Below are 26,871 nucleotides of genomic sequence, written 5' to 3' on the forward strand. Positions count from 1 at the left end.
CCCCCTATCCAACTTACTTAAAAATTCTAAAATCAACTATTTGGGATTTTTTTTTTTTTTTTACTCTTCCTGGTTGTCAAATTGGGAGGATCACTATAAAGCAGTTATAAACGCACACTGAGAAAATGGGCGCACATGAAGAGTAGACAGTTATCACTGGATTGACCAAGTGCCTGAGTTTCCACTTGACATATCAAGGTGTAACTGTGTTACACATGGTAGCAAAACATCATCCGCTCTGTGGCACACTATTTAGAAAAGTCATAATATACTTGCCTGCCATACATTTGCTTCATAAACTGCCTCCTTGGGAGTACAACGGGTTCCAAGAACTCGATACACTAATGCTCACAGGTGACTACTGAATCATTTCAACTTCAAAGACACACCTAATAAAAGGAAACTCATCAGTTCCATCTCAGTGACTGAATGGGACAGAACTGCTCTTTGCCAAAAAAGTTCTCGCTCGTCATAAACATGTCTCTTTTCTTCCCATCACATAATGGTGTGCTGAATTTATACTAATACCTGCATCCAATATTCAAAAGTTAAAGAATAAATATTCCAAAGTGCATCTCATTTTGTATTCCTCGGGTAAAAAGCAGGGATACTGCTCATTGGAATGTCACCACTTGGAACAAAAACCAAACTGAAAGCTTTCAAAAAGAGTAATTCTCACACCAACAATGCCTACAAGTGTGCAAGTGGCTAATAAAAGATGAAGCAGAATAAACAGACAAAAGGCTTCCACTTTATTTCAGGAAATGGCAAATCCATTTTTAAAAAACACTTTCTTATTCATACGATTATTCAAAAATAAAAGTCAGAGTTTCTGCGAAGGAAGTGAAACCTAGGTCACCGGAACAGTTGCCAGCAGCCATATGAAATGATTAGTAGATCACACAAACAAAAAGTGGTAGCCACAAGCAACTCTCCTCCATCACCCCAACAGAGATTCTTTGCCCATCTCCCCATCCAGTCATCACGTGAGAGCAAAACATTAAAAAAAAAAAAAGGTGTGTGTGGTGGGGGGGGGGGGGGGTGCCTGGGTGGCCCAGTCAGTGAGCATCCGACTTCGGCTCAGGTCACGATCTCCCAGTTCCTGAGTTCGAGCCCCACATCGGGCTCGCTGCAGGCAGCGCATAGCCAGCTCCGGATCTTCTGTCCCCCCCCCCCCCCCCCCCCGCCCCGCCCGTCCTTCCCCGGCTCATGCTCTCTCAAAAATAAATAAAACATTAAAAAAAATTTTTTTTAATTTAAAAAACCAGTCAAATGCCTCTATGTGTCTACTGATGATCCTAAAACAGACCAAAGAGAAATGCTTCCGTTGTCATCGCATTGCTCTGACGGTGCGTAAGTACCACAAAGAACAAAACCAAAAATTTGTGACCCGTGTCAGTGTAGCGCACTCACCACTTGGTAGCGTGTCAGCAATAACATGTGAAAGGAGCTGCTGCGAAACCTGCCGATGCTGAGAAGACAGGCGCGTCCCTGTACTACCAGGTTTTCATGCTCAGCTGGGAGAAAGACAAGCTGCATCACCAGCAGAGTCCACGACTCAGTCCACAATAAAACTAAATATATGGCTGATTACAAATTTTCTGACAATCAAGCTTTTTCGACCATAACACAATCCCAATAATATTCTCAAATGACCCTGTGCTCGTGTCCCGCTGCAAATTTTTAAAAAATTACTTCTCAAAACTCAAGTTGAACAGTAAGTATCCCCAAATACTTCGTGACTCAGTCACACAGCATATAGCTAAAGATGGATAAACTGAATGGCATAATGCTCAGTATGGCTAAATGGACTCATGGCCCTAAAACTTTCTGTGGTACTGGGTCTTTCAGAAATAATAACAAAAATGATTCTCCAAGTATAATCCCTTTTCTGAATAAGTTTTTAAAAGCTCCTGTAAAGGGGCACCTTGGTGACTCAGGTGGTTAAGCATCTGACTCTTGGTTTCGGCTCAGGTCATGATCTCACAGTTTCGTGAGTTTGAGCCCCATGTCAGGCTCTGGGCAGGCAGTGCGGAGCCTGCTTGGGATTCCCTCTCCTTCTCTCTCGACCCCTTCCTTCCCTGCTCGTGCTGTCTCTGTCTTGTTCAAATAAGTAAATGAACTTTAAAAATAAAATAAAATAAAATAAAATAAAATAAAATAAAATAAAATAAAATAAAATAAAATAAAATCTCCTGTAAATATATTTTTCTTAGCTGGGCAAGAATTTTTCACTGATCACGTTGTGATTTTCAGTCAAAACAAGAACTCTATATGAAAAGTGAAACGATAAATGACTTGGGACAAAAGCAGTTAGAATCTATTCCAGACAACTTTAGACCCCTTACATAAGAAGCTCCAAGACAGAATATAGAAATGATAGAATCAGAAAAGAAACAAAGACAAAGCTCTGGCAATTACTCTATCATTAAAGTCCTGGGTACTAAGAGGTGGATAACGCATGGCTCTCCAACCCACTATCACTTACATTTTTGTTCCATTCTCTCAAGAAGCACAGTTGAAACATTTCTCAGTAGGGAGGTAAAAAAAGTTGAGTCAATCCCAACTGCTTAGCCTTCATTGGTTTTTACGTGCCTGACGGAGTGTCTGAAGACAGAAATACATGCCAATCCAACTACTAATCCCAGCAATTAGCATGGCCAACTGTATAGCTATGAACAAATGTTTCCTACATATGACTGTTCACATCACGGCAAAGCCAGCCTTATTCTAGTTAGGAAATTAAATTTTAGTTTGAGCTTTTGGATCTTGATCTTTGCTTTCATTTCATTTCTTTTTTTAACACTGGGTAGTGGAAATAAAAATAAAATCTGTTATTAGATGGGAAACAACAGCCATTTCACTTTTCATTTTAGCCTCTGAGCCACTGGTAGCAAACCTTAACTAAACAGTAAAAGCATTTGTTACACAGCAAAGGGAATCCTGCCCACAAAACTTTTCGGAAAGGGACTAAAATTAAAAATCTGCCCCAACAAAACAAAGCTTCGTAAGTTATAATCATATATCACCCTTTTTAAAAGTAACTAATTCGAGACAATGCAATACAAATTTCAAACTTATTTTTTCCCCCAAAACTCTAGCACTTTTAACTAACGTTACGGCCATAGTGTCCCTTATCTGGCTTCTTTAATAAAATTATGATCTATATCAGAGTTCTGCTTTGATTGTGCTGCTTCATAATTAAATGTATAAGAAACATCAACACACATTTAAATTGTTCCTTTAAAAAAACCTCTCTGGCTGAAATGATTCATGCCAGCAGAAGGTTTGAATTATGATGGGACCACTCAAAATCTGACCATTTTCAGTATTCAAAGAGCTTACTAGACCAATAGATACCTCATCAACAAAATTAAAGACAAAGCAAAAAAACTGTGACTAAGACAGGATAAGCCTAGGTCCAGCATCTTCCAAGTCAGGAGAGACACTCGGCTTGTCACTGTTCTTCTATTCCCTAGCCATGGAAGTTCGCAGGAATTAAATCTTCTACTTGAGGGGTCAAGAAGGAGCGGTAGCTCCCCTTCAAAAGAAATCCCATCGTTTAGGGAGAAAATTCAAAAACAAAGTGATGATCTTCCCATGTGATTGGGCTGTAATAATTTTGCAGAACTTCACAGGTGTTTCAGAAGTGCTTTAGAAATTCCATAGGGAGAAAAATATGACAACTCTTCTTTACATATTTTGAAAAAGGCATGCCTGAACAAAGACCCTCCAGTGTTCGCATATATCGGAAAACATGACTTTGGAAGATGACTTTCTCACAGTGGGGAAAGGAAGGTTCAAGACCAAACTATCAAAAAAAGATCTGCTGGTAAACAAGATTTTTTTTTTAGAAAGTAAGTTCTGGGGAAACCAGAGTGGCTAAATGATGGTAAGCCTAGATTAGCCCCACGTATCAAAGACCTGGTCTATCCTGGACAAATAAGATACTATGTTTCAAATATAACATTTTATTTTGTTGACTTTTTCACAGATCATGGTGCACGTATTTTAATAAAAGGGGAAAACCTATTTCAACTTTTTTGTTTTTACAGATAGTGAAATTAAAGATATTTTTTGTTCACATTGGATCTGGATCTTGATCTTGATAAATATGTACCCACTGTTGACAGTTTCCCTTCTCTGGCTTTGCAATAATATAAAGTGAAGTTGAAATATGTAAGAGAAAATAAGATGAGCCAAAATAGGTTAATGGAGGGTATCTGACAAATCTGAAAAGTTCACCTAAAATGTTTTGCCTAGGGGTGCCCGGGTAGCTCAGTCAGTTTAGCGTCCAGCTTCGGCTCAGTTCATAATCTCACGGTTCGGTTCGTGAGTTCAAGTCCCATGTCAGGCTCTGTGCTAACAGCTCAGAGCCGGGAGCCTACTTCAGATTTTGTGTCTCCTCTCTCTCTTCCCCTCCCCCACTCTCATTTTCTCTCACTCTCTCTCTCTCAAAAATAAACATTAAAAATATATTTAAAAAAAAAAAAGTTCTTCCTTACATGCTGAGGTGAGAGTACACAAAAGAGACCCGTTAAGGGACAATCACTTACACGCGCTTACTAGTAGGCAGTGCAGCAGTGTCAGAAGTTTCTCGAAGATGAAAAGGAGAGGAAAAAAAAATAGAAATTCCCATCATTAAATTATCGGCTTTGTATTTGTTGCTTTACCTATTTCATGTCAGTTGATAACCACAGAGACAGACATCACTGTTCCTATTTTACAGCAAAGAAAACTGGGATCTGGAGGAGTACTGGACACTGTTAGTGGTACCCAAAGTCCATTCTTCCCTTCTTCTCCTGAAGAAAACCCCATCCCAAGGTACTGGTCTGGAAGTGGGCAGAGATGTCCAATCAGATACAAAGACAGAGAGCCCACACCTGTGAAGAGGTTTCTGACTTCCTCTGAATACCGTACTGTATAGATGTGAGCCACCTTGAGGAAGAAGCCAAAACAGAAGCTGGAGCCAACAAGGCATCTGGCGCAGTGGAAAGATGCTGAGTACCTGAACTACAGAACTGACCAACATGGAGCCTGTCCTGCCTCTGGGTTTCTTGTGAAATAATAAATTTCCTGATCACTCCAGTGAGCCTGAAGGTGGTTTCTGACACTGTCCTAACTGACACGAGAGTTTTATTTCTCCAAGGTCACCTGCAGGAAGCGGCAGAGCAAGTGTTTGAACCAACATTGTTCTGGCTTGAAACTGGGCTTTTCCCACTAAACCACACTGTGGCATGAACTCTGACAAGTGTTTTTTCTCATCATACAATCATGCGATGTGAGAGCTAGGAAGGATCTTACTTCACCATATGCAGGAAAATACGTTTACCTCATCAAAACGATTTAAGCAAACACAGAGGAGAAACATATTATTGGCAAGAATTCCCAGTATTTCATATTCTGAAGAACTTCTCATTTCATATGCATTTAATTTTTAGTAGAATATGAATTCACATGCCTTTAATAAATGGAATTGAGCTCTTAAAGAGCATTCTAAGTTATTGTTAATTTTCTTAGGTGTGATAATGGTATTGTGGTTATGTAGGAGAATGTCCTTGTCCACAAGAGAGGCATACTGAAGTATTTAATGGTAAAGAGTCATGGTGTCTGAAACCTATTTTCACTGGTACAATAAACTATTACATGTAGAGAAAAAGAGAGAGAGAGAGTCATAAAGCAAATTACTGAGTTTAGGTAGAGGAAATATGGGTGTTCACTGAATTATTCTTCCAAGTTCTCTACATGTTTGAAAGTTTGAGTGTGGGGGAATATGATGCACAGACAGTGTGGATGTTACTGGAATAACCTGGGGACTTTATTTTTTTTTTTTAATTTTTTTTTTCAACGTTTATTTATTTTTGGGACAGAGAGAGACAGAGCATGAACGGGGGAGGGGCAGAGAGAGAGGGAGACACAGAATCGGAAACAGGCTCCAGGCTCTGAGCCATCAGCCCAGAGCCCGACGCGGGGCTCGAACTCACGGACTGCGAGATCGTGACCTGGCTGAAGTCGGACGCCTAACCGACTGCGCCACCCAGGCGCCCCATAACCTGGGGACTTTAAAAAATACTTACAGGAAGGCCTCACCCAGGATTGTGGCCTAGGCACAGGTAATTCCAATGTGCACAACTGGTATGGTGGAAAGAGCCTGAGCTTTGAAGTCACAGCTCTAACAGTCCCAATCCCAGAAAGACAGCTCTGAAAAGTTTTCTAGGCTATGTTTTATTCATGAAAAATTGCCAGTGTTTTAAACTTAACATAAGCATTAACCCAACAATAAAGAAATTTCCCTCAGACGTATACTGGGTGACACAAGAAATATTCAGTTAATAGTAAACCATCATTTTAATGAAACATATATTAAGCCTTCTGTGCATGGGGCACGAAGAGGGGAGTTGACTTAGTTCTTCCTAAACAAATCTATTCATAGAGTCTATGGCTCAACATGCCAAAAGTTAGTTTACAAAAATGAAAAAAAAGAAACAAAAAAACAGAGAACAATATTTAAGAAGAAGCATTAAGTAATTTAACCTCTCTTAAGAAAAAAAAAAAAGGTCTTACTAAAATCATGTTCTTTATTCCATGCCAAAGATGAGTCATAATCTGTTAAACTGTAAGGAAAGGAGGATTTCTTGAAAAACACACAACTCCAATTCTCCAAATTCAAATTTGTGTAATTTACCTAAAGATACTCCAGTGAGCCTTACATACGGAAAAAAGCTCTCTAAGGTCCCATATCTAAATTTCAGCTGGAGCAGAGGCCTCCTCAGTTCTATTTGTCTTTCTTAAAACATATGTGTCTGGGGTATGGGATAGAGGTGAATAAATGGTAGATAAAATAGAGAAATAAAAAACAAATGACAAACTTTAAAATATAATTCCTATAATACGGATTTTATCTTGAAAATATACCTTATGACCTAGGTGGCTTTTTAAAAGTTTTACTGATATACAATAAATGCACAGATTTAAAATGTATAATTTGGTAAGTTCTGACGTATGTATATATCCCTAAAACCATCACAGCAATCAAGAAAATGAACATAACTATCCTAGGTGGCCTCTGAATCAAATAGAAGTGTGATGATTCTTGCCCAGATATAGTTTTCAGGAAAAGAAATCCTTCATAGAAATTGTTATTGAAACAACAACAACCACCACCACAAAGAAATCTATATACAAGTGTCCAAATAGTTTCATCAACAGACAAAATACACATTGAGGCTTTGGATTTTTTTTCCCCCAATTTAAATCTAAAGGACAACAATGGATGTTATTCTATCTTAGATTTAGGCCCAAATAAACAAACAAATATACTCTAAAAACAAAGAGACTCTTAATACTTTCAAATGTCCAGGGAAATGAAAACAAAAGTCATGGGCACACAGCATTGTTTGAGAATTTAAATACACACGCATATCAGGAATTTTGGCTAATTGTGAAGCAAAATAATTTAGAAAGATTGTATCTACATATTATAGCAATACAGACTTCCTAAATTTGGCAAATTAGCCCATCTCACAGGCAGAGCTATTTCAGGCAAAACTAAGGAAGAAAGAGTGCTCTCCAGTAACCGCCAAAAGGCTCTTTCCTCCCTTCTTGGTGCTTCTTCTGTTTCTCAGGGAACACCCCTTCTTTACAGGACCCTCGTTAATATATCAGTCCTCCCAAACCTATGGAATAATTTTTGGCCTCAAGAACCTGAACCATGTCCATGGTGTGTCTATATACATTCCATTCTCAAGTGCAGAGTTTCTGCTTCCAGCAGGCATAGCTAGTGAATGCAGTAAATGGCTAGGATGTATGCTCTATTCCCTTTCCTTCCCCTTCCTTGCTGAGCAGTTGCAGTAGCTGGAAAGGGGACTTCACTACCCTCAGGTGCCTAAGGCACAAAGAAGGCCTGCTAACCATCTTTGCCCAAAGTGAACAGAAAAGATGGATTCCCATGAAGACGAGCCAGGCATGTCCACTTGACCTAGGACTCAGCTTACTGTAGCAGCCTGCAACAGACTTCCCATCAAGCTAAACCCCATATTGCCTAATACAAGAGATTTAATTTTCATGTGGGGATCTTTTGTCTCCCCAAATGGACTGTGAACACCGTTATGAACAGGTGTGATGTCTTACTTGTCTCTGATACCCCCAAGTACTTGGGACATGTATTAAGTATTTATGAATAAAAATTTAAAAATAAAAATCATTGTAATAGATTATATCATACTAATGCTATTTGTACTGTAAAAACACTTAGATATATCTACTTTAATATCTGAGCTGGAAAGGTACACTTGAGGATTTTGTTTGTTTAGGAAATTACATGGTTTTGACAATCATGGAAACAAAAAATTAGTTCTTTACATATACTAGACAAAGCAAACTTAAGATTTTCTTGTTAATTGTGCAATATAGCCAAGATGACTACATTGCCATTGTGCAATTTTCAGTGTTACACATTTTTTTCAGGCTCTGTCACAAAGAAAACAAAGCAAAGGGAGAAAACAACTTTAAAAGTATAAAGAAAACCAAGGAGAAATTTCAAACAGTATCCACTGTTAGGTTTCCCAGGGTTCATAAATGAGGATGATTTCATGATTTCTAGTGGAAACATCCAACAACATTTTAGGTGTTTAATATTTCAACTCAAACTCAAATTGTACATTCAAATGGAGTTTCGTTTTAGGAGTTAGGATTCCTTTTTTTTTTTTTTAAGGTTTGTTTATTTATTTTAAGAGAGTGAACAGAAGCAGAGGAAGGGCAGAGAGAGAGAGGGGGAGAGAGAGAATCCCAAGCAGCCTCCATGCCCAGCACAGAGCAACAACATGGGGCTTGATGCCACAACCGTGAGATCATGACCTGAGCCGAAATGAAGAGTTGGACGTTCAACCGACTGAGCCACCCAGGCAGCCTCAGGATTCTTTTATACCAAGTCGAAGGACATAAAATCCATAGAAAGGAATCTTACTTTTTTTTCCAATCGTTATTACACAATGTTTAGTTATGACTACTTCACATAGTAAATAAAAAGCTCTATACACACCAGAATGGTTTGGAATGTAATTCCTACAAGGACGAGAATATTTGTCTCTTTTGTCCACTGCTGTAATATATGTGCCTAGTAAAAGTAGCTGGCACATAGTAAGTGTTCAATAAATATCTGCTGAATGAACTGAATAAATGAATAAATAGAAGCTAGGAATGAGATATAGGTGTACAAAAAAAAATCAAGTTTTTTCTATGAGGTACAGATTTCATAAAATGCAATTTCTGGAAAACTCTCTTATTTAATCAACTCTAAAATGCAGTTTATCTAATCTTATATTTTAATTGTTTAAATAAAAAGTAACAATGGTCTGCTTGTTTTCTAAATCAAAAGGAGGAGTCATTTTGTTTAATCAAACTGAAAGGTTTCCTACTACTGATGTCTGAATAATGTCAGGTATTTAGAGAAACTATTAAACATTCACTCCAAATCAATGGATTTGGATCCTTAGGAAACTTTCTACTCAAGGGATTTTTATGTAAATCTTTTTTGTTTAAAAATACATATTCATTTTCATACCCTTTGATTTTCTGGGTGAAAAGAACCCTTAAAATCAAAACAAAAGTTAACTCAAAGGGATACATTTCATTTGAGTTGAAGCCATGGAAGACAATAAAGCTGATGGTTACTTTACTAGGAACCATTAATCATTCAACAATGGTGAACCCTGGAAAACCTCACAGTGGACATGGTCTGATGTTCTGTCTGGTTTTAAGGAGTTAACAACAAAACAAAACAAAACAAAGGAGCTGCTCTTCCCGTCTAACTCGATGTTCTCAGGCCAGCCACCCCCGAGGTGGTCAGGTGGCGACGGTCATTGCTGAGACAGCTCCAGGACTCGCCAGCGCACTGGGTGCGGAGCGGAAGGAACACAACAAAGCTTGGATGTTTAGATGTTTCAAGGTAACGTGGACAGAAAAATGCTGTGGGTATCCTCCAATGAAAGAAATTAGTAGAAAAATAGTAAATAATGAACACATCACAGTTTTCCCTTTTCACCATCCCACATAAACTAAAACTTGGTTTTAGGTTTACAAAATGGCCCCTGAAGTTTTGCATAGATAAGATGATCAGAGAGCTCCTCTGCTGAGATAAGGCAAATTTTATAGAGAGAAAATTTTACACTTTGCCTCAGTCTCATAAGAGCAGACTGAACTAAGTGAAAACCCCTACTCCATACCTTATGCAGAGGCAAAGGCAAAAGAGAGCTAAAGAAAAAACGTGCTGTGATGGGGGAAAAGAAAACAGATGCAAAAAGAAGACAGAGCAAATAAGAAAGATGCTGCATTAAAAGACACACAAACTCATGTGGAAACACTAGGAAAATTGAAAACAATGGTAGAACAAAGGGAAGGGGGTTGCGAAAAACAGATCAAGTTTAAATAAAGGATGGGCTGTTTTAATCATTTTATTTAATATGTTAAAAGTAAACATTCAGTACTACAGAGTTATACAGACCACCACCCAAGATTACAAACATCAATGTAGACTTTAAATTCAAAAGTGGAAAAGAAATCTGATCGTTCCAAGTTTCCATCAGTTGGAAGCTGAACAATAAGGACAAAAAGACAATATATTTTTAAAAGTTGCTTTCTACTTAACAACCTTGCATTTGAGGATCATTGTTCCCTATACTTAATATTAAATGGGATGAATAGTATTTCTCGTATGTGCCACTCATCTGAATAGGTCTTACTCTGAGTACACTAGAATTTCATTTCCACTTAAAAAAGTGACATCGTGAGGTTGTGACAACTCTTCTCTAATAACCAGAGAGGAAACGCTAAATTCAAAGAAACTTACATAATGTGTTAACTCCAGCTTTTGACTTTTAAGGACTGTTAACTCACTTTTAGGGACAAGAGGGGAAAAAAAACTACTTCCATAAAATACAGCCTTTCCACGTGTGTCTTCACTCACCTTCCTAAATAAAAGATTAGCTGGAATACGAGAAATCTTCCAGGCCAGTATACATATTCTGAATTGTGCACATTTCACTGCATTCGAGGTATAAATTAAATGAGCAAGGGAGGGGTCCTACAGCCAAGTAATCCTTTTGAAATTTAAAAGTAAATAATGTGATTAATTTTTCCCTTTGGATATACTTCTAATGGAATCTGATGTATCTGAACTTTTTTTTTCCTGAAATGCACGTGCAGGTTTTACAAGTTTTAACCTAATAAAATGTGTTATCTTCTCAATACGCAGTTTATTCTTCAACATCAACATCTGCTATAACCCAGGATAAAACAAAACTCGGTGTTAACATTAAAGTCCCATTCAATTAAACCAAAGTTCCCTGCCTCTTTAGGAGTTACCTTACATAATCTTGTGAACACACCAATAAGAAGTCTCTTCAGATATAAAGTTAAAAGGAAAAACGCCCTTCAGACAAACAAGCTAAAAGGTTACAATTTTTAAATAATGATAAACAAATATCCATTTCTAAATCCTAATGTTTATTTTGTATTTGCTTGCAACTTGTCCTTCTCTAATGCTTTTAAAAAGCACTTATAACCCCTGCAACGTTCCCTCTGAGTGAGGGCAGGGTAACTGCCTTCTCTCTTCCCGCTGAAAGGATAAGAACGTGAACAGTAGTGGAAATGAAGTGTACCGCTCAAGATCACGTGCCAATCAGTAGCACTGCTCAGTCTAGAACTCCATGGACCTCGATTCTAAGTTTGTCAATAGATAATGCATATATTATTTTCCTCTCCTTTGGATCACTGACAAAGCACACAGTTAAGCATTTTCCTAATGTTAGAGGACAAGGATAGAAATCACAAGTCCTAAAAGTTATTTCTATCTCTCTTTCCTCTTCTTTCCATGCAATTCTTCATCAGAAACACTGCTTCTTCAAAAGTTGGAGACATCACATACATCTGTAAAATGCTAATCAATATTCCAATGCCTTCACAACAGTGTTAAAGAAAAGAGATATGAGGTGCGGAAACAACGTCATGCTAAAATGTGTCAAGTGAAAACAAACCACTTTGCATCTCACAGACCAGACCCTTAAGTGTAGTTTCTAAGTGCCCATAACTTAATGTTTTTAAGTTCCATCTGAGATTGGTTGCTTTAAAAATATATGAACAAAAAAGGGCAAGTTTACTAAATTGTTTTAGCCAATAAAAATGCAATATATTCAACTAAATTGGGTAACTGAACAAAGGATCCACATTGTAGTAGACGGTTCACATTTTTGAAAAGTTTTAACAATGTTATCAAACACTATACACTTCTGAGTAGATTAGTATTCAGATTTCTTTGCTGAGGATATCTCTTTCATGAAAGCTATTTCTTGCATTTTATAATTTCAGAGAGCACAGTAATTAAACTGCATTATATTGACAGGTAAAACAGAATGATTCTATAAATGAAGCAGCTGGAAGGTCCCATCAATTTTGCTTATTTAAAAAAATATATTCTCCCATTGTGTAATGCCTATTAAATGTGCAGTCAGGTTTAAAGTTTAAGTGTTTTACCTCCTAATTACATATACCTCCTTTATGATTCCTGTTACACTATTTACTACAGCTATTTCAAAAGTTAATTATTTATTAAGACTGCTCAAGAGAAAGAGTCTCACTCTTGAATGGAAAGAGAAATAAAGCTTTGGTCCTTAAGGAAATGATACTACTTTATTTTCACAGTGTTGACTTGAAAAATTTTCTTTATTATTATTAATTCTGAAGTCAATAACAACATCACATCATCATCTGGGACATCCAAATTAGAATCTGTATAATTCATGTTAATTGCAATGACATCCAACTTAGTGGCAGGAAAGTGTGGGAGTCAGAAAGTTTTACAATAAAAAATGGACATGTCAGATAACAAAGAAAGACATTCAATATGTACTTTTCAGACTATTTTAAGTTTAATTTTCAAAATGAGAAATGTTTCCTTAATAAAACATAAGTTTTACTATAATTCCCCTTATTTACTCTCAAGTTACAAAAATAATAATTAAGAATGTAAAAATTCAATTCAGCAATACTAATAATAGCATTCTCCACAGTATCACTTATAATGTCATTCAACTACTCATAAACAACTTGAGAATAACAGTATTTAATTCACTATACAGCATTCATTAAGTTTCTTTATATATCCAACACTCTGCTAGGCACCAGAGATTAAATTATGAATGATACACTATTCTTACCCTCAAAGAGCTTTTTCTGTTTAGTAGAGGAGAAAATCACAGGTAGCAGCAAATGTGTGATAGGTACCATTATAAGAGAGTTTTACAGTCTGTCATACAGTCATACAGTCATATAGTCTGTTATGTATATTTAAATGAAAGAGCGATCAACTCATCTAATAACTAAATTTCATAAAGACTCATATAAACTCTGGTTTAAAAGTATAAATTCAATTAAACATCATGCATATGGATAGGAATTCTGCATATTTCATGATGGCTATAATTCTCTATCGTTACCAAAATTTATTTCTTTTTAAATATTTTTTTTAATGTTTATTTATTTTTGAGACACAGAGAGACAGAGCATGAACGGGGGAGGGTCAGAGAGAGAGAAACACAGAATCTGAAACAGGCTCCAGGCTCTGAGCTGTCAGCACAGAGCCCGATGCAGGGCTCGAACTCACCGACCGCGAGATCATGACCTGAGCCGAAGTCGGACGCTTAACCGACCGAGCCACCCAGGCGCCCCACCAAAATTTATTTCTAAAAAATATAGTCATCCATGGTTCAAGACAGACAAGAAACACTACACAGAATTAAATTCGAAAAGATGCACCAAACACTAGTCAAGATCTTTGAATACATGAATTCATTCCGACCTCACAATAACCCTATGAAGCAAATGCTTCTATTATTCCCATTTTACAGATGAGGCATCTGAAGTTCACTTGACCCTGGTCACAAAGATAACAAGAGGAAATTCTGGGACCTGAACTAAAGAGTGTGGTTCTGAAGGCCATACTCTCAATTTCTACACTAGACATCCTCACTGCAGATGGTGATGATGAGGGACAACACCCAACACTCTGTGACAGGCACTCTCTTATTTACCTTTACAGCAACCCTTTGAGGAAAAGTCAACCCTTCCATTTACAAAAGAAAACCGGCACAGACCGGGTTTGAAACTTGCCCAAGGTCAGACAGCCCTCAAGGGTAGGCGGCAAGATTCAAACGCAGGCAGCACAGCTCCACCGTGCTATGAGGTCTCTCAGTGATTCAGTCTTAGATTCAAGAAAAGGGCCCCAAGAAGAAATTTATTAAACAATTCCAAAAGGCTTTGTATAAGTCTTCCTGAAGCACTTTGCAAGGTTTTGGGGCTTATGACAAGCACTTCCTTACGACAGCATTTACATTTGAGTCAACATTACTACTTTGGGTTGATCATAAACACATTTCTGCTCTTTAAAAAGAAATCTCTGTAGAAACTTGGCAGATTTCAGTACAGGAACAATCTATTCTTTAAAATTAAATTTAGTAACAACTTATTCTGGTTAGTCTGAAAGAGAAGGAGAGAATGAACTACTAAGAGGCCTTTCTTATACTTTAATATTTCAAAACATGTTTGGTTTGGCCTAATTTGAATCTTGTGGACAACTAGACCAGACCTTGATTCAAAAAAGGTACTCCCATTTTTAAACAGGCTGAATTCTCAAAAGTGACCTCAGATGCCAATTCAGAGTAACTATTTTTCATAATTTTTCTTCTATCTCAAATTAAATATTAAAGATCCATAAGGCAAGATTCTCATAAAGCATACATGGGCAGCAGGTAGGTGTACCTTTGAACCACCCACAACCAAGAAACCAATTAAATTTTACAAAATTCCATAGCATGACATTGTTTAAGAGCAATCAAGTATACAAAAGACAGATATCAAAAGAAAAAAAATCCATGTTTATCCCACTGTGCCCAGTGCCTGAGAAATAAAAAATTCTGTGTTGTATGCCTCGCTTGAATAGAGGGGAGAGAAAGATGAAGTGTCAAGCTGGATTTCCACCTTACCTTGCACTCCTCCAACAGGTTCAAAGACTTCATAGTCTTTAATACTGAAATCATTTTTTTTTCAAAAGGGAACCCATAAAACTATTTTAAAATAAAAATACTAAGCCAGGCCACTAGACAACCTGTCTTCCCTTGCTCTATCCCCACACATCCAAAATAAAAATACCTTTTGCTTTGCCTTCATTAAATAAAAGTTTAACTTTGATTTAGAGTAAAATGTACCCATTAGACGTTTTACACTTTTTGCAGGTTATAGAGTCTATTAGATCCCATCGCTGACTATTACCGCTCACTAAGCATCCTAAGACAGAAAACATGCCATTACCGCTCATTTTATAAGCGTTATAATGCCCCGATGGTGGAAGTCTGGCAATACCTAGAAATACAGCAAGGCTGGTGAATAAGGAGTCGAGGGGCGGGGGAAGAGAGAGCGAGGGAGGGAGGCAGTCGCCACCTCAAATCCACGCCGGACCAGGAACCTCCAGCCCACAACGTGATCCCTGCCCTCCTCAAAGTGGACAGGCTACATCTTTCCAGATCCCCCCCCCCACCCCCCAAAAAAACCCAACACGGTACTCACCCTTCTGCGAAGAAGTCGGCACCGGGTCCAGCTCCGAGTCGGGTCGGGGTGGCAGCGAGGGAGGGGACGTCTGGGCAGTGGGCGGGGGGTGTCGGTGCGTCACTCGAGTGCAGGACGGTGAGTTCGAGGGGTGGGAGCGGAGAGGAACAGGGCAATCAAGTCACGGCCGAAAAAGGAGGAGAAACGGGGGTGGGGGTGGAGAGCCCCTTCCCTAAAATAAACCCACCGGCTCCTGCGACCCCTTACCCCAGGGAGGGAAAATAAATCAGGGGAAATAATAGACTGACAAATAAATTTCTAAAACGACGAGGAGCGAGGAACAGACTTTAATTTAAAGGGGGGAAATTGAGCGAGGGCTGGAGGGGAGATAGAGAGAAGTGGCTCTGGATCTATCCCATGCCTTTGCAGTCCCCAAGCAGAGGAGGCTGGCAGAGGGGAAGTTGCAGCGGCTCCTGAGGAGAGGGAGGAGGAGGAGGTGGAGGAGGAGGAGGAGGAGGAGGAGGTTACACCGTAACAAGTACAGACAGACAGCCATGGATCAGAGGGGCGCTGCGAGCAGGGGCGGCCGCGGCGGGGCGAGCGGCGGCGGCGGCGGCGGCAGCACCCCCTGCTCGGCTCGCTCGAGACATTTAATTGGATTGATGGGTTGTGCAGTGACTCACAGACTTTACAGAGTCGTACAGCAGTCCCCGCCCAGCTGGACAGGGGAGATGCGGCGGGGACGGGCGGGGAAAGGGGGCCGAAGAAGAGCCGGGAGGGGAGGAGGCGACTGAGAGGGCGAGGCGTTGGGGGGGCGGGGAGCGGAGCGGAGCAAGTGGCGAATGGCAAATCCCGCCGCTCCGACGGGCGTGGGCGTCGGCCAATCACGACGCGGCTCCATAGGCGGCTGGCTTCGCCCCTGGCCCAATGAGTCTTCTAAGGACACTGCCGCGAACGGGGCGGGGGAAGTGGAGTGGGGGGTGGGGAGAGGTGGGTGGACGTTGAAGTGGGGGGTGGAGGGAAAGATGAGGCGCCGGAGACCGGCGGAGTCACTCTGCCCTCCTAGCTCCAGAAGTGCGTCTTCCGCCAATCCGAAGGCTGCGTGGGGGTGATGGACGCAAGCGTGTGACCAATGAGGAGGAGAAGGTGCCGCCCCGAGCCGGAGGGGAAGGAGTGGGCGGGCCAACGCCTTCCCCTCCCTCCCGCTCGGTTCGGGTCAGTCACGCAAATAACAGTGTGAGGGCTGGGGCTGCGCGGGGGGGCGGCGGAGGGGCCGCGCTGCTGGCGGCGTGACAGCGAAAGGGACTGGCTGTGCTGCCGACTCCGCACCGGCAGGAGGAGGCGGCGGCGGAGGCTGGCTCCTTACTCAGCTTGCAGGCTGCTGCTGCTCATCTCCTCTGCCTTGTGCTGCCGGAGAGCCCCTGAGGTCGAACTCCACTCCCGAGGGGCAACCAGATATGGAGTGAATCGGATCAAAACTTTGCTCCACATCCCTTGCAGTGCCCACTCTGAAAGACAGCTCCTTGTGACGTCCTGTGGGGCTGGGATCTGGGATCTGAGGAAGCTGGAAGCCAGAGACCCGAGGCTTGGCAAAGGCATGAGCGAGCCTCTTTGCTCGCCTGTTTTCTGGGGAAGTCAGGGTAGGGTGTGGACAGGTTGAAACAGCTCCCGAATACATACCATTTCTTTACTGATCTTCTGGAAAAGGCACTTCTTAACCTGGCAGGAGCGAAACTGTATGGGCTCTGCTTTTTAAGTATGTGTCTATGCCTTACCTTCCCTCCCGCACTACTCTTTCTCCCACTTCTCTGCCCACCCTCCTCACCTGGTACCCTGATGGCAATGCTGGGAAGCTCTCACTGCTGGATCTTAACGCTGCTCATTCTCCGGAGCTATGGCTTTTTCTCAAATTTCTTGCCTAGTGTCCAATAATCATTATACGGACCTTAACAGTTTCTACGCACTTTTTAACTTGGAAGTAACTTTAATTACCGGTAAACCTGAATAGAGATGCTCACAAAAGCAAAACATTGGCAAAAATCCACCTTTCCCACAAGGTGCATTTCTGTGCATTATTTGAAATGTACAGCAATTGCTTCCCGTCAAGAAACCAAGGAAAGGCAAATTATATATTGCATTCCTACAAAAATATTTTCAAATCCACTTAGAATACCTCATATCCATTTTTCATAGACAAGTAAACTAGAGAGACCTAAGGGTTGATTTAGGGTCTTCAAGCGAGAAAGGTAGTTGTTGCTGCTGTTTTTCATAATTATAAGATTAAAGCCTACAGCGGTCTGAAATTCAGAGGACAGATAATACGTGAACACAAAGGCTTACTCTAGCCATGTTGAGGCGTTCTTTGATTATTGTCATTTTAAGGTACTGATCCTTCCCCTGAGCCCTAGTTGTGATACTCAGCCTGACACGTTTTCTCTCTTCTTAGATTTTAGTCCTACTCCATGATTTCAGCCTGTAGACCTGAGTCCTGGTGAAAGTGTTATCTTACATACTGTGGAGGGTACTAATAACACAGAAGAAGATTTTGAGTCTAGACATACACTAGGATCTTCCAGAGGATTCCAAATACCCAGGTTTAGCATCCTGTGGTGGAAGTGGCCCTCTTGTCAGTTGTTATTGGCATGGCTTCAATGTCTAACATGTGTCATTTTCTAATTCTGTGCTCTCTCAATTCCAGTATTTCTTAAATGATTGTCTAAGGCCCACCCAGATTACTGGGTCTGCACTCAGATCTATTGAATGATCATTTCTGTAGGTAGGACCTGGACATCTGCTATTTAAACAAATACCCCAGGTGACTTAAATAAATATTAAAATATCAAAATAAACATTTGATTTGAGAACCCCTATGTATTCCTTCCTTTTGAAAATTAGAGAACTCGTATTTATTTGATTTTTTCCCTTATTTTCCTTTTTCACACATATCTATTTCCTTTCTCCTATATATTTCCTCGTTCTTATTTTTATGATGACTTCCTTTTCTAAATCTCTTGTACACAGGTCTGTGTTATACTGGCAGCGTGATCCCTAAAAAGGAGGTTGAAGCTGGCAAATTGTCTTTCATAAATATCATAAGCATACCTTATAACACTTAAAAGTATAGGTAAGTCAAATAATTTTATAACCTTAAAAATATCACTGTAATCGATCTTGTGTATGAACCTACAGTATGTGTGAAACTTACTAGTTTATAGTTTCAAAGTACACAGAGATAGAATTTTTCATATGTACGGGGTCACATTTCAAAATTCAAATTTTGCCATACGAAAAATATTTTTATGTTGTTACCATAATTTTTCTTCTAACCAGTGGAGTGAAACTAATGACGTAGCAACAACTTACAATTGTTGTGATAATTACAACAAAAAAGTACCGTATGAGATTTTTGTTGCATCAAGGAGCTTATAATCTAATTAAGAGGCTCAAAAGTACACACAGGCAACATTTAAATAGGAACCTGAGGAAAAGTCTAGGAAGACTTCAAATGTGTTTGTCACAGATAAGCAGGACTGAGTTCGTTTTTATCTAGTTTTCCTTTTGCTTACTTATCTGTACTTTTCAATCTGTTATGAGTCACACGTATAATTTTTTAAATCTAAAATCAGAAAGTATCCAAGAAATATGTGATTACAATATAGATCTCTTTTACTCTTATTTACTTATTTATATGATTGTAGCTGATCTCAATTAAATTATAAGTTCTTTTTTAGTTAGTTTGAATATATATTACCCACATGGGTCAGGAAGAAAAGCATATCCTTTATGTTTTTGGATAAAGGATAGAGAATTCAAACCAGGCCTCACAGAATTCCCACAGATAGACACTAGACAAACATGAGCTCACAATCCAAATTACAAAACAAATGAAGAAAAAAGCTATCATGAGCAAAAGGAAGCAAAAGCAGAAAAAAGGAAATTAGCAGAATTAGATTCTAAATCTAATTCTCAATTTAATTCTCAATTTAATTCTAAATTTAAATTAATTTGAATCTAAATTCTAATTCTAAAAAGGATAGTTTATGAATAATATAGACCCATTTCACTTATCAACATAAGCACAAAAATTCTAAATAAAATATTAGCTAACCAAATCCAACATGCCTACTTCTGTGAACTAAAAGAAACCTTGAGTCTCATTTTTCTATCTTTAGCTTAGATATCTATCTAGCTACGTATCTAGCCATCTACATGAAGAATAATAAATCAAGTAGAGTTTATTCCAGAAACTCAAGCATGATTTAACATCAGAAAGCCTACCGGTAATTCATCTCAAAAAGATTCAGAGAGAAAAAGCATTTGAGAAAGTGTATCACTTATTATTAATAAGAACTTCTAGAAAATTAGGAATAGGAGGAAATTAACTTTATGAAGAACCAAAATGTACAGAAAACTCTTACTAATAGATTTACTTAAAACACATTCCATTTAAGTGTGGGATCAAGACAAAGTTGCCACTGCTATTTAACATGATACTGAAAATCCTGGTTAACAGGGTAAGATTTGTAAAAGGAAGAAGAAATTAAATAGAGAATCCAAAGGAAAGAGATAAAACTGGGATTGCTTGTAGTAACTTGACCAACCATATAAAACACCCAACAAAAACAAGCTATTAGAAGTAATCAGAGAGGAGTCTCTGTGTGGCTCAGTCGGTTAAGTGTCTGGCTCTTGATTTTGGCTCAGGTCATGATCTCATAGTTCGTGAGTTTGAGCCACACTGGGTTCTGTGCTAACAGTGCAGAGCCTGCTTGGGACTCTCTCTCTCTCTCTCTCTCTCTCTCTCTCTCTCTCTCTCTCTCTCTACCACTCTTCCATGCACGTGCTATCTCTCTGTCTCTCTCTCTCTCTCTCTCAAAATAAATAAATAAACTTTTTTTTGATGTTTATTTTTTTTTTTTTTAATTTTTTTTTTTCAACGTTTATTTATTTTTGGGACAGAGAGAGACAGAGCATGAACGAGGGAGGGGCAGAGAGAGAGGGAGACACAGATTCGGAAACAGGCTCCAGGCTCTGAGCCATCAGCCCAGAGCCCAACGCGGGGCTCGAACTCCCGGACCGCGAGATCGTGACCTGGCTGAAGTCGGACGCTTAACCGACTGCGCCACCCAGGCGCCCCTGATGTTTATTTTTGAGAGAAAGAGGGAGCACGAGTGGGGGAAGGGGCAGAGAGAGAGGGGGACACAGAATCTGAAGCAGGCTCCTGGCTCTGAGCTGTCAGCACAGAGCCTGATGCGAGGCTTGAACCCATGAACCACAACATCATGACCTGAGCCGAAGTCGGATGCTTAACCGACTGAGCCACCCAGGCTCCCCAATAATTTTTTTAAAAAGGGAATAATCTGAGAAATCAGCGAAGTGAAGATACACTTTTCTCCCTTTCTTCCACAGCACTATGCTTTGTTTAGATGGCACATAGCCAGCCAGAACAAACACAGCATTGGGCAGCATCTCTTATGCTAAGTATTCCCATGTTCCAGGCAATAGGTTAAAAGTGGAATGGTGTATAAGTCCTAAGAGGGAGAGGGTATGCCTCATCCTTTTTTCTGTTATCTGAAATGAAGACATAATGGCTGGAGCTTCAGCAGTTATCTTAGACCATGAGCTGACCTTGGATATGGAAGACACACACAGTGGAGCAATAAGACAGAAGGCATCTGCTATATCCGCACTAGCCTTAAAGTATCTACCTCCAGTCTTCTTGAAATTCCTGAATCAACCTCTAATTCATGCTACTGTTATCTTAGATTGTGTGTGTGTGTGTGTTGTGATGTACTTATAGCCAAACCCAATCCTAACTGATACAAGATCCCCAAATACCAACGCAATTCATGAAAACCAGAAGTATTCCTACACACCAGTACCAACAAACTAGAAAGGAAGATACTATTTACAATGGTAAAGTCTCTAGCAATTAACCTAAGAAAACGCACAAAGCCTTTATGGAAAAAAAAAAATGTTAACTCTGTTGATAGACTTCAAAGAAGACCTAAATAGGGTTATATATAATGTTTGTGGATAGGATGATAACATTATTAAGATACCAGTGATATCTGGGCACCCGGGTGGCTCAGTCCGTTAAGCGTCCAACTTCACCTCAAGTCTTAATCTCACAGTTCGTGAGTTCGAGCCTTACATCAGGCTCGCTGCTGTCAGCACAGAGCCTGCTACGGATCCTCTTTCCCTCTCCCTCTCTGCCCCTTCCCAACTCTCTCGTGCATACTCTCTCTCCCTCTCAAAAATAAGTAAAACATTAAAAAATATATTTTAAAAAGATATCAATGATCTCAAAATTTATTCACAAATTCAATGCAAACTATTCAAACTTGTAGCAGGAGTGGAGGAATTCAAACGTTTTAAAATGCATATGGAGGGGCACCTGGCTGGTTCAGTAGGTAAAGCATGCAATTCTTGATCTCAGGGTCATGAGTTCGAGCCTCTTGTTGGGTGTGGAGCCTACTTAAAATAGAAAATAAATTAATTAATTGAAATGCATATGGAAGACTAAATTCCGTATAATCTGGTCATTTTTTTAAGTTTATTTATTTATTTTGAGGGGGGTGAGCAAATAGAGGAAGGAGAGAATCCCAAGCAGGCTCTGCACTCATAGTCCCTGATGCAGGGCTTGAACTCATGAACCATGAGATCATGAACTGAGCCGAAGTTGGACGTTTAACCAACTGAGCCACCCAGGCAGAAAATCAGAGGGGAAATTTACCCTCCCATATAGTAAGACATATTCTAAGTGACAGTAACAGACTTGTAGAACAGTGGAACAGAATAGAGAACTCAGAAACAAACCATCTACCTATAAGAGTCTGGTATATGATAATGGTGACATCACAAATCCTTGAGGAAATCATGTTGAGATAGCCAACTATTGCTGCAATAATAATACTCCATAACAGACAACCCCAGAGAACCAGAGAACCAGTGGCTTACTTACAGCCATTTGTGTTTTCTCCTTCATGGGTCTGTGTGTGACCTGAGATTTGCTGATCTCATCTGGATTCATCAAGGCTTAATTGGGCTCCACCGAATTCTCTGGGCTTAGCTCCAGGACACAGGTTAAGTTCAGGTCTCCATCACATGTCTCATTCTGGCAATTACAGAAGCTCAAGAGGTGAAGCCAAGTCACTCAAACACATTTAATACCTTTGCTCCCATCACATATTCTAACACTCCATTGGCCAAATAAGTCACATGGCCAAGTCCGACATCAATAGTGGAAGGTCCTACAAAATCACATGGCAAAGGTCATGGGTATATAATTCAATAGCAAGGAAGACATGAAGGATTGAGAACAATAATCCAATCCAATGCAGAGGTTTTGTTTGATAGGTAATTTCAGGAAAATTGGTTCACCATGGAGAAAAATAAAGTTGCATCCATAGCTCATACTATATGCAAAGGTGAGCTCTTGATGAATTAAAAAAAAAAAAAAAGAACACTAAAAAGGGAAGGGAAAACTGGTAGGCTAATAGATATTAAAAATAGAATAGCTTTGGAGTCTTGAGATAGGAAAAGTCTACTTAAATGTGACTCTAAACGCATAAACTATAAAACCAAAAGAACGATGAACTTGACTGCATCAAAATTAAAGTTTTCTGTTCAACAGAAACATCATAGACAATTTAAGAGACAGTTGATAGATTGAGAGGTATTTCCAAAGCCTAAAATGAACAAAAGATTAATATCTAGAATATACTAGGAATTCTTGCAAATCATTGAGGGGAAAAAAAATAAATAGGAAACACAGGAGAAAAATAGCCAAAGGATATGAACAGGCAAATTTACAGAAGGGAACTCTGAGAAGATGAGGAGATATACAACCTCCCTTATAATCAGATAGATGCATATTAAAACAACAGGACACTTCTTTCTTTACATCCACAAACTGGACAAAAATGTGAAAGGTGGATAACACGAAGTGTTGGCTAGGATGAGAGAGAGTATGAACCCTTGTATATTGCTGTTTGGACTTAAGCCCTGGTACAGCCATTTTGGAGTCATCTGGCAATACTTAATGAAATGTAGCAAATGTTTTCCTGATGGCCCAACAGTTCCGCTCCTGGAGATATACACCACTAAGAAACTCTTGTACAGGTCCATAAGAGGGCACAACTGAGGATATTCATCACAGCAGCACTCGAGGTATTATAGGCAAACTTAAGTATATAACACCTGTACTACGGTAGGTAAGTAAAGTGTAGCAGATGCCGTGGAGTAACGTGAAGTAAGGTACTAAATACACATCTTGTAGCATGGATAAATCTTTAAAATGTTTCATAAGTGAAATAGGTAAGAAACAGAACAAGATCATGTCAGCCACGGGCCTCTGGATGTTTTTCATCACAAGGATGTTTTTCATTTGTGCTCTTAACTGGAACACTTTGAAGGAAGGATAAGGAAAGTGTTGTTACAACTCACTTCTGACTCAAATATTTCCTTCTGGCTTCCACGCGATGCTGTGGCAGGTTTTCATATATGCCCTCCCCCTGCACCCCAGGTCGACTCCTTCTGCAGGCTTCCACAGTTTCTACCGTTGTGGCCTTCCCTAGCACCTCCTCGCTCCCCCATGCATAATTAATATCCATGCATCTGGTTATAAGCTTCCTGATCCAGCTGGGTGGAAGTTGAGCGATGGCTCTTGAAGAGTCAGCCACAGTCAGGGCCACTCTGCTACCCACATCTGCCTGTTGCCCCATTTCCAAGTCAGAAACACCCAAACGTTACTGGACTTTAAAGAGCTTTATTTGGGTGTGCCTGGGTGGCTCAGTCAGTTAAGCGTCCGACTTCGGCTCAGGACAAGGACTCATAGTTCTTGGGTTCAAGCCCCATGTCAGGCTCTGTGCCTGGAGCCTGCTTCGGATTCTGTGTCTCCCTCTGTCTCTCTCTCTCTCTCAAAAATAAACAAGCATTTAAAAAAAAATTTTTTAAAGCTTTATTTCAAGACTGACCTAAAAATGTGTTTGCTTATGTATCTTTATATACCTCCTAGTGTGCTGTCAGTGCTAATAATAACCGTAAGGATGAAACCATAACGGTAATTGTAATATTAGCTTTGTGTCAATGAGCAGTAGACACAAAAGGCCTTTTAAGGTTGATTGAGAGGCAGAAGATGAAAAAGATAATGAGCTGTAGAGATCTAGGTTAGATATCAGAAGTAGTTCCCTGAAATCAGTGTTGGATAAACAAGTGAAGGAGTTACCAGAAGGTTTGGGGACAGATGGGTAGCTTTCTGAAAGATTTGGGTGTTTTCTAACCTAAACGCAGGGGAATGGACACAACGGCTCTTGAAGTTTCTTCCAGCTCTGTCGGGTCATGAATCTCCTCAGAGCAGGCATGTTGGAAATGCAATTGTTTCCCACAAAGGTATGCTGAGAATAGCCCCTGCTTGGATTATACTGCCTTAAAAGCCTGTCTCTGCCCAGAGCTTTCCTAATGGCTCTTTACTAGCATACGAAATTCTGACCGTTAGTAATGGCTATGATTTCATGGCCCTCAAATTCCCATTTGCAGGAGCTTGCCTGAGCCCAGGTAGGGAGCTCCGCAGAGCAGCACGTGAGGCCCCGTGGCCCACACCCCTTCCCGGGGAACTAAGCCGCAGCTGCAGGCTTCTCTCCGACTAGCTTTGGATGTCTGATTTTTGCAGAAGCCAGAATGTGATCCTGCAGAGATGACTATTCTCAGGATCGCATATCTTATGATTACCATTTGGGGGCTGTAACACTCATCACGCTCCCAGTACTGGGGCATTAATGTTAGCTGACATCTATTACATAAATCTAACCCTAAAAGGTCTAATGATTTATCCATCTGTAGTTTCTGTAACTCCTAGAAGCTGTGTAATCCAATCACTCCATATTTGTTCAACAATTACTTACTGAGTTCTAGGGAGTCTTAGAGATGTATTTGGAAAAGCAGATGGAGCCCAGATTATATAGAACCTTAAATGCCTGGTTAAGCGTTTCAATTTATAGGATAAGGCAATAGGGAGCCTTTGAAGGTGTTTGAGAACTGGAAGAGCATGATGAAATGAGTGTTTGAAATTTAATTGAGCAAACACTTACTGAGGAAAAGGACAAACAGCTATTAAGCCCCTATTATAGGAAAGCACTATGGAGGCACAGGGGAGAGAGAGAAAGTCCTTGTCTTGAAGAAATTTATAGTTTCTAGTTGTTGTTCTGTTTTTGTTTTTTAATAGAGAGGGTACTATTTTGAGATATTAACCAGTGTGCTTTCCCAGCATTTTCTCTACCCCAGTCCCTTCCCACAGGGTATAGATATCGTACAATAAAGATTCAGAAAGAAAGAAGAGTGGACCCTTGACTCCCAGGTCTGGAAATGGGCTTTAAGAACTCACAGGGGAAGGGCACCTAGGTGGCTCAGTTGGTTAAGTGTCTGACTTTGGCTCAAGTCATGATCTTGCAGTTCACAAGTTGAAGCCTTGCATTGGGCTCGGTGCTCACAGCTCAGAACCTGGAACCTGCTTCAGATTCTGTGTCTTCCTCTCTCTCTGCCCCTGCCATGCTCACACTCTGTCTCTTTCTCTGTCTCTCTCAAAAACAAATAAAAACATTAAAAGAGAGAGAGAGAGAAAAAACTCACAGCAGAGATGAAACCTAGTTTTAGAGAAAAGACCTGAGTTTTCATAAGCTACAACACAACATAAGCCATAGACTTGGAAATACAATCTGTGTATCCCAGCATAATTTGTGGAGCCCAGAAAAAAAGTGCTGTTAAAGATACTAGAATAAAAAGGTTTTATTCTTTCTTTTACTCTTTCTTCCATAGTCTCTCAACTCGTCACATTTTTAAAAAAGTTATTTAATGTGACTCTCAGTAAACAAGTCAAAATTAAGTTGAAAATTAAATTATTAGCCTGAATTTTACTGTTCATTTTTATATTGTGAAATACGAATTTTAAATGCAAATATAAGAGCATTTAACTTATAAGTAGAACCACTGAAAGTATCCAATTCATATGTTGTAGCTTGTATGTGCATATGTATTTTATTCTTACCAGAACAGTGGACACACTGCACAGAACTAATTCAACTGTTTTTATTCTACTTCTTGATATGGGCGCATTCCACCAACACTCTACTTAAGTTTACCAATGGGTAAGGCAGGACTGAAAGGAAAAGGAACCATGGTGTTCTTTTCCCCTCCATGTTGTCATTTTCAGCCTATGTGCTTGCCTAATAGAGACAGCATCAAAAGTAAGAAAGGATATGATAAGGTTCTTTGCCTGTTCAT

At 39.7% G+C, this 26,871-nt stretch overlaps 1 protein-coding gene across 1 annotated transcript in view; it reads right to left on the reverse strand.

Moving 5' to 3' along the window:
* Positions 1 to 16,335, reverse strand: part of SERTAD2 (SERTA domain containing 2) — a 118,253-nt gene extending 101,918 nt beyond the window's left edge. The window contains exon 1 of the mRNA XM_030310708.1: positions 15,616 to 16,335. The gene's annotated coding sequence lies outside the window, so the exon portion shown is untranslated. The remainder of the gene's footprint in view (positions 1 to 15,615) is intronic.
* Between the last annotated feature and the right edge of the window lie 10,536 nt (positions 16,336 to 26,871).

The sequence above is a fragment of the Lynx canadensis genome, chromosome A3 (assembly GCF_007474595.2).
Source record: "Lynx canadensis isolate LIC74 chromosome A3, mLynCan4.pri.v2, whole genome shotgun sequence".
Classification (NCBI taxonomy): Eukaryota; Metazoa; Chordata; class Mammalia; order Carnivora; family Felidae; genus Lynx; species Lynx canadensis.